Source organism: Microcaecilia unicolor, chromosome 3 (assembly GCF_901765095.1).
Source record: "Microcaecilia unicolor chromosome 3, aMicUni1.1, whole genome shotgun sequence".
NCBI lineage: Eukaryota > Metazoa > Chordata > Amphibia > Gymnophiona > Siphonopidae > Microcaecilia > Microcaecilia unicolor.
In genome coordinates, this window is record NC_044033.1 from 309814783 (window position 1) to 309831486 (window position 16704).

A 16704-nucleotide genomic window follows, 5' to 3' on the forward strand; every position below is an offset into this window, starting at 1 on the left:
CTTACAGTCAACATCTAATGCACTGAAAAGAAAACTAGCACATATGTGCATACACGTATATATGCTGAATATGTACCTAAGCAGTATTCTCTATATATGTGCCTATCTCGTATAATATGTATTTGCAAGGGGGAATACACCTGGGCATAGCATGGTGGCATGCAAACACTGCATAGAATAAAGGGAATAGGATTTGGCTTTCTGTGGATGCAATTAAAGCATTTAAATATTATATATAGGTGCTTATTTTCTACCTGGGGCAATGGAGGGTTAAGTGACTTGCCCAGAGTCACAAGGAGTTGCAGTGGGAATTGAACCATGTTCCCATGGTTCTCAGGCTACTCCTCCACTCCAATACTGTAAAGTATGTGTGTACCTTTAGCATTTAGGCAATTAATCAGGTCTATGGCTGGTGTAAGTGCCCACAGCCAAATTCTAGGTGCAAATATACAGTGAGGCTAATATTCTATACATGAAAGCAGGCACCTTCATTCCTTTAAAGAACAGAATCCTATCACGTTCCCTGCTCTATGTACGGTTAGTACTGCTGAAAAATCCCTGATAGAGGATTTTTCCATATAGGAGCTCCCAATATATACATAAGTCCTTTTGAATATCCAAGCCTATATTTTCTGAATGCCTACATTTATGATTGTATACACTACCATAATTTTTATAATTGCCTACTTGAGCACATTAGACACTTGTTCTACACATGCACATCAACTGTAAAATTGCCCTTGTAAGTGTGTTAATAGTTTCACACAGTATTGCTATTCCCAGTGTTTGCTGCCAGGGCTGGCTTTGATACAGTGCAACCAGGACAACTGCCCTGGGCCGTTATGCAACAGGGGCCCCATGCCTGCCTGAAGCTAAAGTAGATACAGCCTCCTGGCAGACTTTGAGGCCTCCTCACAAATTTCTGTCCTAGGTCCCAGCATGTCTAACACTGGCCTTGATTGCTGCACAGCCCGGGAACAGTAACAATGAAACAGTTAGAAGAGAGAGAGTGCAAAACTATTTCATTTATTGGCTTATAAAATGAGCATCTTAGTTAAAAAAAAACATTTTTACATTATTTGATAGGTACAGGTTTTATTTGTAGCAAAACAAACAACAGGAGATTGAGAAATAAGTATTTATAACCCTTTGGGAATACACAGGAACTCTGTAGATATGCACAGCACATGCAGCCTCATCCACAGTGAGCAGCCAATCAAAAATTCACGTCTCTTTGTCAAGATTACAGTACATAAATCTCATTGTCTTACTCTTATATTTTCCATTTGTCTCCTTCTTCTGAAGAGCAGAATCAATGAATCTCCACTTTGTTTTCTGAAAGTGAATCAAAATAACATTGTAGTTCCGTGGAGAGGCATAATCGAACGCGAACGCCTATCTCCATGGGCGTCTATGTCCGAAAACGGGTACATGAAGAGGCGGGACAGACCGTATTTTAGAAAAAATGGATGTTTTTCAGCTGGGCTTGTTTTTTTTAGCGATAATGGAAACTAAAAACGCCCAGCTCAAAAGCGTCCTAATCCGATCCATTTGGTCGTGGGAGGGGCCATGATTCGTAGTACACTCACCCCCCTGACATGCCAGGACACCAACTGGACACCCTAGAGGTCAGTGCGGTGGAGTTCAGACAACGCTCCCACATGCATAGCTCCCTTACCACGGGTGCTGAGCCCTAACCCCCCTCCCCCAAAACCCACTACCCACAAATGTACAACACTACCATAGCTCTTAGGGTGAAGGGGGCACCTACATGTGGGTACAGTGGGTTTTGGAGACCTCCCATTTACCAGCACAAGTGTTACAGGTAGGGGGGGATGGCTGGGTCTGCCTGGCTGAAGTGCACTGCGGTACCCACTAAAAGTGCTCCAGGGACCTGCATACACGCAGGCCTCTAGGACATTGGCACACCAGTTGACACCTGAAGACTAATCTCTCCGAAAACGTCCTTTATTGGAATAAGCACACTTACTCACAGTTAACTGCAGATCAGAGGTTGTGCCCCACTGGCAAAGAGTCTCCCTGGTACTGAGATGAGCAGTAGGTCAGAGCTGGAAGAATGGTGTACAATGCCCTCTTTCAGCCACATTCAAGGGAAGAACTAAGTTCTGTAACGTGGCTAACACGTGAAAGGGATCTAAAACTGGCTTACAAAAATGGCCACTACTTCATGGACTACCAGAAACAAAACAGGGCACACTCTGACCCAGTAAGCAGGGGGAAAAGCACCATGGGAGTAGAGCCTACCAACTACCAACATCGTGAGCATTTAACACAAGCTAGTGGAATCACGGAGCCCAATACCCTACACCCACCACAATGCATTGCTGATGTGACTCTGCAGTGCGCATAACAGAAAAGGTGTCACTCTCACCCAAGAGCCACATCTGACCCAGGGAAAGGCTGTCACAGGATAGAACACATTCTGCTGTTATAGAGGTGGGTACGGCATTTGAGGCTGGCATAGAGGCTGGAAAAAAAGTTTTTAAAGTGGGGATTTTTTGGTGGGAGGGGGTTAGTGACCACTGGGGGAGTCCGGGGAAGTCATCCCCGATTTCCTCCAGTGGTCATCTGGTCAGTTGGGGCACTTTTTTGGGACATGTTTGTGAAAAAAAGGGTCCACAAAAAGTGACCCAAAATCGCGGTAAAAACGCCTTTCTTTCGATTATCAGCTAAAGACGCCCATCTCTCCTCGGCCGATAACCACACCCCAGTTTCGCCTTCACCATACCTCTGACACGCCCCCGTCAACTTTACCCATTTCCGCGACGGATTGCAGTTGGAAACGCCCAAAATCGACTTTTGATTATACCGATTTGGGCGCCCACGGGAGAAAGACACCCATCTCCCGATTTGGGTCGCAATATAGGCGTTTTTTTCTCTTTCGATTATAAGCAGAATAGTATCCTCAAATCTTTTGGTCCTACAAATATTTTCATAATTTCTGGGTAGAACTATATGAATCTTGCTTTCATATTCTTTACTTCAGGGGCGTAGCCACGGGTGGGCCTGGTCGGGCCTGGTCGGGCCCAGGCCCACCCATTTTCCCTCCAGGCCCGTCCATCCTTCGTACGCTGTCACTGCCCTTTTGTCCGGCGGAGGCAGCGTTCAGCGTTTACTTCCTGTACTGTCTTCTCCCCAGGCTCCGCTGCATCGTCCCTGCAAGTGGAATCCTTTTCCTTTTCGGCCGTCGCGCTGTGCTGCCATACACACAGGCAGCTTCGCTCCTCCCCCACCGTGTTCATCCGGCCCTAACAGGAAGTGCATCAGAGAGGGCCAGAATGGATGCGGCGGGGGAGGAGCGAAGCTGCCTGTGTGTATGGCAGCGCAGCGCAACGACCAAAAAGGAAAAGGATTCCACTTGCAGGGACGATGCAGCGGAGCCTGGGGAGAAGACAGGGCAGGAAGGAAATGCTGAACGCTGCCTCCGCGGGACAAAAGGGCAGCGACAGCGCGGGATGTGGATTCGCTGGCCTGGGGGGGAAGTGGCTGAGCTGCTGGGACATAGGAGGGAGAGGAGGAACAGACTTGAGGGAAGGAAGAGAGAGCTGCTGGGACATGGGAGGGAGAGGAAGAAGGGACTGGAGGGAAGGGCGATGCTGCTGGGACATGGGAGGGAGAGGAAGAAGGGACTGGAGAGAAGGGAGAAGCTGCTGGGACATGGGAGGGAGAGGAAGAAGGGACTGGAGGGAAGGGAGAGAGCGTCTGGGACATGGGAGGGAGAGGAAGAAGGGACTGACGGGAAGGGAGAGCTGCTGGGACATGGGAGGGACTGGCGGGAAGGGAGAGAGCTACTGGACATGGGAGGGAGAGGAGGAAGGGACTGGAGAGCTGCTGGACAAGGGAGGAAGAGGAAGAAGGGACTAGAGGGAAGGGAGAGAGCTGCTGGACATGGGATGGAGAGGAGGAGGGGATTGGATGGAAGGGAGAGAGCTGCTGGACATGGGAGGGAGAGGAGGAAGGGGCTGGAGAGCTGCTGGACAAGGAAGGAAGAGGAAGAAGGGACTAGAGGGAAGAGAGCTGCTGGACATGGGAGGATAGGGAGAGAAAGAGGGGAGATGGATGAAAGGATGCAGAGAGAAAGGGGAGAAACTAGAAGGATGTGGAGAGAGGGAGGAGACTGAACAGAAAAGGGTAGAGAGATAGACACTGGATAGAAGGAGAGGGGAGATAGAGACACTAGATGGAAGGATCAGGAGAGAGGGTAGATGAGTGGAAGGATAAGGAGAGAAAGAGGGAAGACACTGGATGGAAGGGTAGGGAGAAAAAGGAGACGCTGGATGCAAAAGAAAGAGGGGAGACACTGGAAGGATGAGGAGAGAAATAGGGGAGCTGCTGGATGGAAAGAGGGAGAGGACAGAGTAGGGAAAGACTGGAGAATAAGAGGACGGGGCATGTGGCGAACAAGGGTGAGGAAAAGTTGAAAAGTCATAGGTGAAGAATGGACAGGAAACCCTGGCAAGAGAAAGACGAAGGAAAGCAGAATCTAGAGACTGGGAGCAACACAATGAGAAAAAGTAAATGGTCATACAACAAAGGTAAAGAAAATAATTTTATTTTTAATTTAGGATAAAGTAATATGGTACCTGTGTTAATAAAGTTTCAGAGACCAATACTTCCTTCCTTAGGTCAGGAGAGGATACCGTAACAGCATTATACTGACCTGAGGCAGGAGGTTTTGGCCTCTGAAAGCTCACTGAAAAGTGTGACTAAATTTTGCTGGGGGAGGGGGGGTAGAGAGAAAATTTTGTGCCCACCCACTTTGGGTTCAGGCCCACCCAAAATTGGCAGTCTGGCTACGCCACTGCTTTAGTTGCTGATACATGGCCAGAAATCTCCTTCTTTTTTCTACTGTGAGTGTACTTAGTTCTGCAGTAATCAAAATCGGTTTTCCTCTTCACAATACAAATACCACTATCTTGACTTTTTTCAGGATTTCCAGTAGCTGAAGTTACATCAGGATGTGCATAACACTGACTGTGTTGTTATCTGCCTTGAACTATTTTGGTTAAGCAGAATACAAGTGCTTAAATTAAATCAATTTCTAGTAACTTTGGTGGAACTATTTTCATAAATTTCAATCTTTATGGAACCCCCCCCCCCCCCCCCCCATTTTTTTTTTTTTTTTTGTTTCTTTGACTCCTACTGTTTGCATTGCAGAAGTTTGTTTGTTTTTTTGTCCACCAATATCATTACTACTACTTAGTAGAACTTAATAGGACTACAGGATATTTTTGCTTATCATCAGTTAAGACAAATATATAAGAAAAATTGAGACTTTAAGAATTTCATTTATTTAAAACAAATGGTTAAAATCAACGAGGCTATTGTAGCAGGAACACCAAAATGTACCTCTGTGTTTCCAGAGTGAGGACATTTTTTTTTTTTTAAATAAGGGTTTCATAATAATAGCATCAAGAAAAATCTTGAATTCAGAAATCAACATTGCCAAATAAGAATTGTAATTATAGAAAAAAAAAATATATATATATAAAGAAAAATTAATTGACAGCTTAACTCAAGTCCACAGTGATAGAAAATCCAAGAGATCAAACAATATGAAGAAAAAAGGAAATCCTCAGACTCATGAGAAAAACATTATAATCATGGATAATTAGCCCTAACTGAAGACCTACAACTTCCTGAGATGGCTGATTTTGCCCCTCAGCTATCTTGTTAATCAAAAACATAACTAATTCAGAAGGTTCAAAGAATATGTAAGTGGAATTCTGACACTTAATGATATATTTACAAGGAAACTTTAACAGGAATAATGCATCCAAGGCCCAAGACTCTAGGATACTGTGAGCAAGGGTTGAGGGTGGGCCTTCAAATAGCACAGCCGAACAAGGTTGCAAAATTAAGGTAAGCACTTCATTAATCCAAAACTGAGGCCTGTTACTTCACAAGGTCAGGAAAACAAAGGTGAAAGTCTCTTAGGTTCAAATGGAAAAGTCATCACATGTGCCAGTAGATGACAGGGCCCAAACCATAGTCTGTATAGTCCTTCTTTCTCTCTCGGGCTTGCCAACCCTAGTCTGGCTGCAGCCAGATCTCAAGAACAAGATTTCACAAATTGTCCAAATGAAAGTTTGGCTTACCTCAGCTAGGTAATTTTGGAATCTTTCTGACCACTGGTGTCAGTGAGGCAAGGGGATATGCGACGTGAGGGAAAAGCTGCTGCAGGGCAGGCAATGTGGAGGAAGGCTCCTGCTGACAGGGTTGGGGACCCCCACCAGCCAAGGTATGTGGAGCTGCTGTGGGGGGCAAGGGAGTGGGGCAAAATGTCCCACCCCCCCCCACATTGGGCTGCAGCCCCCCTAATATTTGAGGTGGTCCGGCGGGGGGCAACAGCGGTGGTCCTGGGGGGCCCAGCAGCGGTGGCCCTACCCCAGACCCGGCTCAGTCTCTCGGCTGCCCTGGAAGGTTGGGTGCATAGGGAAGAGACATAGGGAGAGGGGGGGGGGGGAGAGAGACCCTGGAACACAGAGGAAAGGTGGATGTTGGAGATAAAGAGGAAAGAAATGTCAAAAAGACAGAAAACCATTGGACAAAAGTTAAGAAAAAAACACAAAAAAGCAAGAAAGAGACACTAGGACCAAAGCAATGCTCAGACAACAAAGGTAGAAAAAAAGTATTTTTTTGGTTCTGTAATTATTAATTGTAGTATGTCAGTTTTGGGGAAATGTGCATCTCTGATATATTGCACTTCAATTTCTATTTCTAATACTGTGACGGGTTTTCTATGTAGGGCTGGAATGTGTTTGCTTTTTGTAAGGTTTGTTTACTGGAGCTGTGAAAGGGTTTCTCATCTGCCCCCACCCCCTGGTTTCCACCACCTTGGAAGACAGGATGTTATAGGGGGCCATCTACCACCATATTTGCCTGGGGCCCATTCAGTCCTAACTACCTAGATATTTCTTGATCTCTTACAGGCAGATGATCAAAAGCCCCATGCTGTTCCAAACAGCGCTTTAAAAGTAGCGCTGGAACAGCGCAGGGCTTTTTTAGACCTATGATCAAAGATAATGACATGCAAATTTAAGCACGCAGTTATCTCTGATCTTGGGGTAGAAGTACGGGAGAATTGTGCCTGAGCATGCGCTCAGCACAATCCTCCCGCACTTGTTTGACAGGTCTGGGCTGTCAAAAGCAGGGAATAGAGGTCCATGGGACCACCAGACCCCAACTACCCCTGCCCTGAGCAAGGCAAAATGGGGGCTGGAGGTTTGGCGGACCTCTGGTCCCCCCCAACGACCCCTCCCCAAGTTCAGGGAGGGCTGGAGATCCGGTGGGTCTCCAGCCCCCCCCCCCCCCAACTCCCCTCAGCATTTCTAATAAGTCCCTGGTGGCCTAGTGTGGTGTGAGGCCCCGCCCAGCACATCCCAGGATACATTAGGCAGGGCTGGGCACCGCAATTTTGCAGGTGGCATCGAAGGAAGAGGAGGGAGGCAGGCTACCTCCCTCCTCCAACTCAAGGTAGGGGGGTAGGGGGATTGACACTGGACCACCATGGACCCCTTGCTAATGCTGGGGGGTTAGGGGGGGCTGGAGACCCTCCGGATCACCAACCCTCCCTGAACTGTGTTGGGGGGTGTCATGAGGACCTCCAGCCCCCCTGTCTCTGGGGGGGGGGGTCAGTCACCCACTGGGCCACCAGGGACTTTTTAGAAATGCTGAGGGGAGTTAGGGGGGGCTGGAGGCTCACCGGATCTCCAGCCCTCCCTGAACCTGGTGGGGGATCATCAGGGGGATCACAGGTCCACCAGACCTCCAGACCCCTATAGCTGGGTGGGGTCGTCGGTTCCTGTGGGGGGGGGGTTGCTTCGATGGGGGGAATGGGGGCCTGCTAGCATGCAAATACATACTGGACAGAGCTCACCATTCCTCCCCAATGGTCTGCAAACCCTAACGCCAGCTCGGAGCTGGCGTAGAGTTTGCCGCAGCCAGCGACCCAATCTCTGGTGTGCTGGTCACTGATTATTAGGGATGAATAGGTTTAGCATGCATTTGCATGCTATTTGCCCTAAGAGCCCTGTTTTGCATATATTTGCATGCTGGTTGTGTTCAGAGCCCACAAGCGTGTTGTTTCACGCTTGGAGACTCTGATCATGGGGCAGTAGCAAACGCAGGTGCTAGTATGGCGCTAACAGCCTCTGGCACTGGTGTTTGCTTCTGATCATCCATATGTTATAGTCCACATATATTCACAAGTTTAAAGCCATTTCTGACTGATCTGAATGAAAGCACATTTTCTTGGTTTTGGAGCGAACTATGAAGGACCTATACTTTAGGACTAGGTGTCTTTTGGTTGGAGTCCTCTGCCAATATTGGGCAGTGCCTAGCTCAGCTTAGGGGGCCCAGGGCTGCAGTGAACCAGCAAAGATAGCTGCCTCTCAGTATGGCCAGCAAGGCCTTGAGAAAAGAAGAGGAGGTTCCCTAGGGTGTGTGGTCATAGGCACCAACATTTCAAAATGATTCAGGGTGCCAGTCACAATATCCTCAAGAAATGCCAGCCCAGTAAACAGAAACTACCTACTCCTACATCTACTGCACTGCAAAAACACCATCTACAAAACTATCTACACAGCAGGATTTAGCTACCAATGTTTCAAATGGTGGAACTCAATACCAAAAAACCATAAGAAGCATCACAAATCTCCTCCAATTCAGAAAAGAAATGAAAACCTATCTCTTCAAAAAACTGTAGAGCTAATCACAAAGATATTGTCGCCTTCCTTTCAAATCTACCCTTCAAAAACTATATGAATAAACATCACCAAAATTCTACAACTGAACACAAAAGCTACCACTACCTTCTCCTCTTCAAATCTGTCTCTTCAAAAACTCTATGAATAACCACACACACACACACACTATAGATGCCCTCTCCACATTGCACATTTTGGTGGCATTAGAACACTATTGTAACACCACCAAAATGTAAACTGTAAGCCACTTTGAACCAAAATTTGTTTTTGGATAATAGTGGGATACAAGAAGAATGCATTCATGCATAAATAAATAAATAAATAATTTATTTACCCCCCCCCTCCTTGGACACAATGAAGGAGCTTGCTTAATATGGAGGGTGCTCAACACCCACAGAGCTGACGCCTTTGTGTTTGGCCTAACTGAAAGAAGCAGATCTAAAGAGGGTCTGAAGTGGAGTACCAGTTGAACAGCTACTGAAGCAGCCAGGTGTGAAGATACTTAGCCAAGTGTTCTTGTAGGAATCTAGCTGCAGGAGTAATATTTTTTGTGGCCCTCATAAGGTTAGTGGAACTTGGAGGGTGCATACTATTTAACGATCCTGGGACATCCAGATTGTGGTGTGAGGGATCGAAGCCTAGGAAATCTCCAGCACCCAATGAGGCATTTTTGAGCCTTTAGGATGGAGTTTGATTGTGTGCCTCCCCCAGAGGTGCTATTTAGTTGTAGATTTTCTATCAGGAGTCCAGCATGTAACAGCACAGCATACTTAACACATGTATCAAATGGATTTTATTATACTTTTGTGGAACTGTATTGTTTCAAATGTTTTCCAGACAGAAGAATGGGTGCCCACCTTGAAGCCTAAAGGAGAGAAGCTAATGGGGAAAACAGGTGAAAGGCTAGCCAGTTGGCAGTGAAGTCAGGAGGAAGAAATACTACCAGCAGATTCACAGAGAAACCTGACACTATTTAAAGCCACTGATTCTGCTGTTTCATTTTGAGTTGCTTGTGTGAAATGTACCGTATCCTTTTAATTTTTCTGAGCTTTTCTTTATTCTGCTTGTAAATACCTTCTTTTAGAAATCTACCTATCACAGTTGCTTTTATGATAATATCCTCTGGACTGGACAACATTATTTAAGCTGTGGTGTAGCATAAACTACTTTTCCCATAATGATTAAGCAGTCATGTCCTTGGGACACAGGCCTCTCTCTCCCCAACAGAACGGCTTTTTATAGTTTTTATAAACTCTTTGTGTACTTTCTGAGGAGTGGCAAGCCAAACCCGCTCCCAGAAGTGATCTGAGTTATACTATGATCATTTTAAAAGCTGCACCAAAAAGGTGGATTATATACTAATTTGAATAGGGCCACAGAGGGAGCATGACACACCAATTCAGAAAGTTTGTTCCCATGCACAGCAGGGTGGAAAGTGTGGAGTCAGCAGTATAGAAGGGCATAGATAAGAGCAGCTTTCTTAATGAAAAGATTTCAGGAGCTGCAGAATAAGAGAAGCATGAACAGAATACGGAAGTAGATAGAAAGCCAATGTGAGATCTTGAGCAGAGAGGTTATCTGGCTGTACTGATGCTAACAGAAAATAATGTTGGGCACTAGTCAAGATGTAGGCCACCTAGGCCAGACGAACTGGAACATATCTGAGATTACAAATCAAAAACTGGCAGAAGAGAGTTGCCATAGGCAAGCAGGACTCAAACTAGATGGCCCATCAGAGAAAAAGTCAAAAGGCTGAGATATGGTCAGATGCCTGGTCAAGGTCAAAGGCAAAAGGTCAGTCCAAGGATAAATGAAGTGTAACAGGAGTCAACACAGGAAGACACAGCAATAACAGAGGGGAGCAGGCAGGAAAGCAGGGACAGGTTTGTAACCACACAGGAAGAGAGATTAAGTGATGAGGTTCAAGATCACTGTACCAGTAGGGAGCCTGTGCGGCAGAAGGGTTTAAATGTGGCAGTCAAATAGGGCTGGACCAATCAACTAGCAACAAAGGATATGGAACCTGCAGCTCCTTAGGTCCACTAGTTCAAGATCGGCAAAGCATGATGGTTCGTGAACCTACAGACTTCTACAGACAGACAACACATCTGCCAGGTTATCAGATCTCAGATCCATTTTTGGGTCTCCTGGAGCAGCAGTACAAGGGGCAGATTATACCTATACTGGCCTGGGGATTTTTCTTTCCATACCAGCTCACCCACCTCATCAGTTCCTTTCCTATCCTCTCATCTCACTTCCCCTTGCTTCATTGACACCAGTGGCCAGAAAGATTCCAAGTGGCCCATCCTACACCAAGGAAGTAAAACATAAATGTGGGGTCAGGAAGTCTGTGCCAAAGGAGTATATGACAGTGGGAAGTAGACCATGAACTCAAGGACAGCGATGTGAAGCTTCTTAACACAAGTTTATTAGTTGGAGACTCGACACAGTACTGTGTTTTGGCTACAGGCCTGTTTCAGGAGTCTTCAAAAAACTTGGTTTGGTGTACAAAAACTCTAATATACAACATGCTTGAGTGACAATGGAGTAAACTGGTTTTAAAAAAGACCTTTGGTTAAATGCTAACAGAGATCTGTGAGATCTATGTCATGCATGGGTGTTGCCAAAGGAGGGGGTAGGAACATGGCAGGGCCTTGAGCCCTACAACAGCTCAGAATCTCTGTATTTATTACTTTTTCTTTGCTTCTTTAGAAGCAGCACAGTTTTCATGTACATGCCATTGTGCTTCCCAATACTGACAGAACTAGACACAACAGGGCACCTTGAATGACGCAATCTACCCCTGGGCAGTGTAAACAATTACATAATGCATTTGGTGGAGCTCTGAAAGGGCACCAATGCTCCACATGTCAGCCCCTTCCCCCCTCCCCACCTTATTGTGCCTGTTTCCAGGTCAGAAAAGAAATCCATGCAGATGACAGACACAGTGAGGACGATGCACTAAAGTCGTCCTTAATTCCCGTTCCCTACCGATTCCATAGCGAATCGGTAGGGAACGGGAATTCACTAAGGAAAGGGAATGCAAATGAGCTACTCGTTGTAGCTCCGTTGCATTCACCATTACCTTGGTAGCCAGTCGGAGAATCGGGACATCCCATTCGGTTATGCTCCTCTTCTTGGGTCTCTTCAGCCAATCAAAGTGCATCTAGCTTCCTGGTGTCAGCTACACGCACTCTGATTGGCTGAAGAGACCTGGAAGAGGCGCATAATGGAAAGGGACGTCCCGAACTCTGGATCGACTCACAGGTCCCCGATTCACTTCTCCTCGCTGCTACAGAAGGTGAGCAGCGCCGGGGAGACAAAACTAAAAAAAAAACCGCGAAAAGACATCCCTCACAAGTGCAGGCAGAGTACGTCCATAAAGGACGCCCCTCACGTGCGCTCGCTGCTTTTGTTTTCTTTTTTACCTTTTTTTGGGGCCCTTTTCCTTTCCGATTCCCTCACAGGAGCCCTAACGAGAGGTGCAGACCTCACGTTAGGGTTTCCACGGTAAGGGAATCGGAAAAACGGTAGTGCATCTCATTATAATAGCCTTTGGATAATTTGCATTCTGTTTCGTTGCCTGCTACCGTGACAGGAAAAATGCCCTTGGTGCATGCCCCCGGTAAACTACTTTCGTTTTAAACTGCCTGGAACCAGTTTAAAACGCAAGTTGTGGGCTTGTTAGGTTTTCTGCATCTGGCTCAGAGTAAGGAAGAGAAGGAGAAGTGGCTGACACCAGGACAGTGAGCACACATACTCCTTTAATTGATTATTTATTAATTGATATCATATTAATTGATGTTTATTGGCATCATGGCGCCTTGGGTACTGCTGTTCCAGAAGACTCATGCTTGATTCACGTGTTAAGATGAGAAAGTGAAACGGAGGACTGAGATTTGGGGTGGTGGGAGCCTAAGGGAAAATGGCAGAACTGAGATAGGGCTGATGAATGAGTGGAGATGACAAGGGAGACTGAAAAATGGAGACATCAGTTGAAAAAGGAGGGGAATATGAGGGCACATGGAAACAGAGGGGGAGATGGGGAGGAAAGATGAAGGCAGTGGATTAAGATGGGGCTCTAGGAATAAAAGGAGTAGCCTAATGCATAGGAGACAGCTCTGTGGATGTCAATGGATGCTGAGCACTCCTAATGTTGAGCAAGTGCCTTCATAGTGTCCAGGGAGAGCTACACTTTACATTCAGTTTGGCAGCTGACAATCAGGGAAGCCCAGTTCAAATCTTGCTGCTGCTCCTTGTGAGTTTGGGCAATATTCACTTAACTATTTCCTCAGGTACAAACTTAGATTGTGAGCTCTCCAAGGGCAGAGAAATGCTCGGTGTACCTGCATGTAACTCACCCTTGAGCTACTACTGTAAAAAGTGTGAGCTAAATAAAAATAAATAAATAGAAGATGTGAGCAATATCCAGTGTTTGGTGACAAAGTTACTTCAGGGACCTTTTTGCAATTGTTAGAACCTTTCCCATTTACTAGTTAAGCCTTTGTTCCATTGGGCATAAATAATTGGACACACAGTGCACATACTATACCTTCAATTTTTACCCTGATGAAGGTTTATTTATTTAAATTTTGCTCACACCATTTTCAGTAGTAGCTCAAGGTGAGTTACATTCAGGTACACTGGATATTTCTCTGTCCCAGGAGGACTCATAATCTAAGTTTGTACCTGAGGTAATGGAGAATTAAGTGACTTGCCCAACATCACAAGGAGCAGCAGTGGGATTTGAACTGGCTACCTCTTGATTGCAAGACCAGTGCTCTAACCACTAGGCCACTCCTCCACCATTGTGCTGAAACATGGCCATGTAGGGATAGTCTTTTAGTTCCTTAATTAAGTTGGTTTGGGGATTCCTTTCTGGCCTCTCTGGATTGTAATTTTGCTCTTCTTAAAAATATCAACACTACAGCTCTCTGCATCCATTAGAGTAAAACTGAGAAATGATGGAGCTAGCTGGAAACTCAAAGGTCAAAAGGAGAAGTCAAAGGAGTTGTACCATTTGAGTGATTGAAAAGATAGGGAACATGAAAGAGAAAAATGGAGGGTACAGAGAATGGGGAGGAGAGGCCATCTACTTAGAGCTATAGGTAAGGCCCGGGTCGCCTGTGATTCCACAACTGTGAGAAGTGTCACCATATATTCTCCCTTTCCCACGTAATTCCTTATTCTCATGGAATTGTCATGGGAAATGAGGACTGAGTTGAATGGAAAAGGTAGAAACTTACCAGCTGCACAATTAACTCCTTCTGTTCTCTGCTGACCTACTTTCCCCTTCCCACGGTGATCTAGGCCAGCATGGGAGAGGATAAGGGAGAAGTGATGTGAGGCAGAGCAGTGCTGGGGCCAGAGGAAAGCCACTCTTCTAAGATCCCAGAGCCTACCTGCCCTCCTCTTCTCCCCCTCCATTCCAATATTTTTTTCAATCTCCTTCCCTCCTTGATCCTCACTCTCTTCCCATCGCTCTCCTCCTTGCTCATTGCTGATCCCTGAATGTCTGCACCAATAAAACTCTCAAGGAGCAACACAAATGATAAAAGACACAAATCAAGGCTGGAAAATGACTTTACTTTTATAAATTGAAATACATTAACATTTTTTAATATGCAAAGGTGCCTGTTTCAGAAGCATTATTTGTCTTTTAGAGATCATAAACTGGTACTTAAGACATCCATATTCCACAGATATCCAAAGCCTGATTTTACAAAGCCAGTACAGGAATGTCTAAAACTGAAGAAGGTGCATCTGGAAGGGGGTGTGATTTGAGTGTGTTGTGGGTAAGACTTGGGTGGGCTAAACATATGGATGTTCATTGCTCATTGAGAAGCTGAAGGAACATCTATGTCCATAAAGGTCGTTGTCGGGAGTTAGACGTGCTACCTGGAATGTCCAGGGGACCCTTGGTGGAAGGGGCAGTAACTGTTTGAACTTACCCTGTATTCTCTGCAAAGCAAGACACAGCGCTAACTACACAGCCTGTTTGGTACATGAAGAAAGTGTGTGCCTACCATCTGCCCTGCGAATATTGCACAGGATATGTGAAGCCCCCATAACCCAATAGGCTGTGGTGGTGCCCCTCCAACCCATGTCCCTGCCTCCTGCTGCCCAGCAGGTCCAAAATCCCATCCCATCCCCACCCCACCAAGAGTTTCAAATCCCTCTCAACCCCCCCCCCCCCCTTATGTCCGATCCCCTTTCTGACCCCTCCCATGCCTTCCAATCCCGCCCAATACAACCCCACCCCAGAACAAAGAAGCATAACACCCTCAAGCCCCACTCCCAAACCTCTCTGACCAACCAGGACCTACCCACATAGTAGATGTCCCATTACAGTGTCCCTGAGTGGCAGTGGAGAGGATCCTGGTGACCTCCTGGGCAGCAGTGGAGAGAACATCTACCATGCGGTTAGGTCCCGGTGAGACGGGGAGGATATGGGGTGGATTAGAACAGGGCTTGAGAGTGTTGTGGCTCTTTGTTCTGGTGAGAGGTTGTATGTGTGTGGGGGGGATTGGAAGTTATGGGTGGGATGGGGATTGGACATGAGGGAGGGGTTGGGTGACAGCAATATGAACATCTACGTTGCTAGTGCACAACATAGACATTCATGCGCTGTGAAATGGATGTGTCTGTACCTGCTGTTTCCACTTCCATATTTTGGTTTGGTTTGTGTCTAAAATGGACAGTCCTGCTGCACATAGATGTCCATTTTGCCATGAATTTTAGCTTTAATAGTTGGAGAACAAGGCCAGTGCCAGGCAGACTTCTATGGTCTGTGCCCTGAAAATGAATATGCTTGAGAAAATGGCAATGACAAATCAAGATCAAGTATACATATGTAGTATCACATCATACCTTATACTATGAATTTGTTGGGCAAACTGGATGGACCATACAGGTCTTTTTCTGTCATCATCTACTATGTTATATGTAATGTAACAGGTTCCATGTCAGCAGATCCTGTTCTAGAATTATAGGAGAACTTCAGACATCCCAACTTGGACATCTAATTTCTCATTTAAACATTCTTTCTAAAATGCTCTTCAAAATAATTAAGGGGCAATGAAACACCATTTTGGTTGGGTGGGAAGAGGCAGAAAAAGATAACCTCTACCCCTTATCTGCAATGACTGTGGAGAGCAAACGCTTGGCTGAGCTAAGGCTGGTGCAACATTGTGAGGTAAGCATGGCAGGGGGCATCCACATTTGGAGGGGCACCAAAATGCAGATCATCTGCAGCCTCTTGGGCTCTGCTGCCACTGCCGGGACCATAGCTTAGCACTCCTCCTCTGAAAGAGATGAAAACCCCTTGCGCTTTGCTGCCTCCCTCCGCTTTTTACTTGTCCCACAATGGGATGAACCCGTTCTGGTACTGGCTCCTTATCTCTGTGGTGACCATGGCATTTGCACTAGGTGTATTGATAAGCATGAGGAGAAGTGGGTTTCAATTTACAGGTTGCAGTGGTGTAAGTTCAAGATCAGGACTGGTGTGCTAGAACATCTAGCACGGGGATGCAGGAGTTAAGGCCTTGAGAGCAGCAGACAGGTCAGGTTTTCAGGATATCCTTAATAAATATGAATAATACACATGACAACTGTTTGAAAATACAAGAATTCCTTTATTATTTCAATATATTAAAACACTAAAATCTAAATTAAATCAAAGCTAACCCAAAGTACTCCATGCATTCATACCACCATACATTCATTCAACCATACATTCAAACTCCCCATGTACAGCATCCAATACTATGACAAATATCTGATGGCAACAAGTGCGATCTCAATATATCGTTTTACATACTTATAATGCGAATCCCAAATATACAATACAAAATCAGCAGTCCCTTAACATCCTCTGATGTGATGAAATGAAATGAACGTTCTTCATCAGGTCAGCTTTGCCATTCACATCATCATCAATAAACCATTATACGTATTTTGCAAATTCTTCCAACTC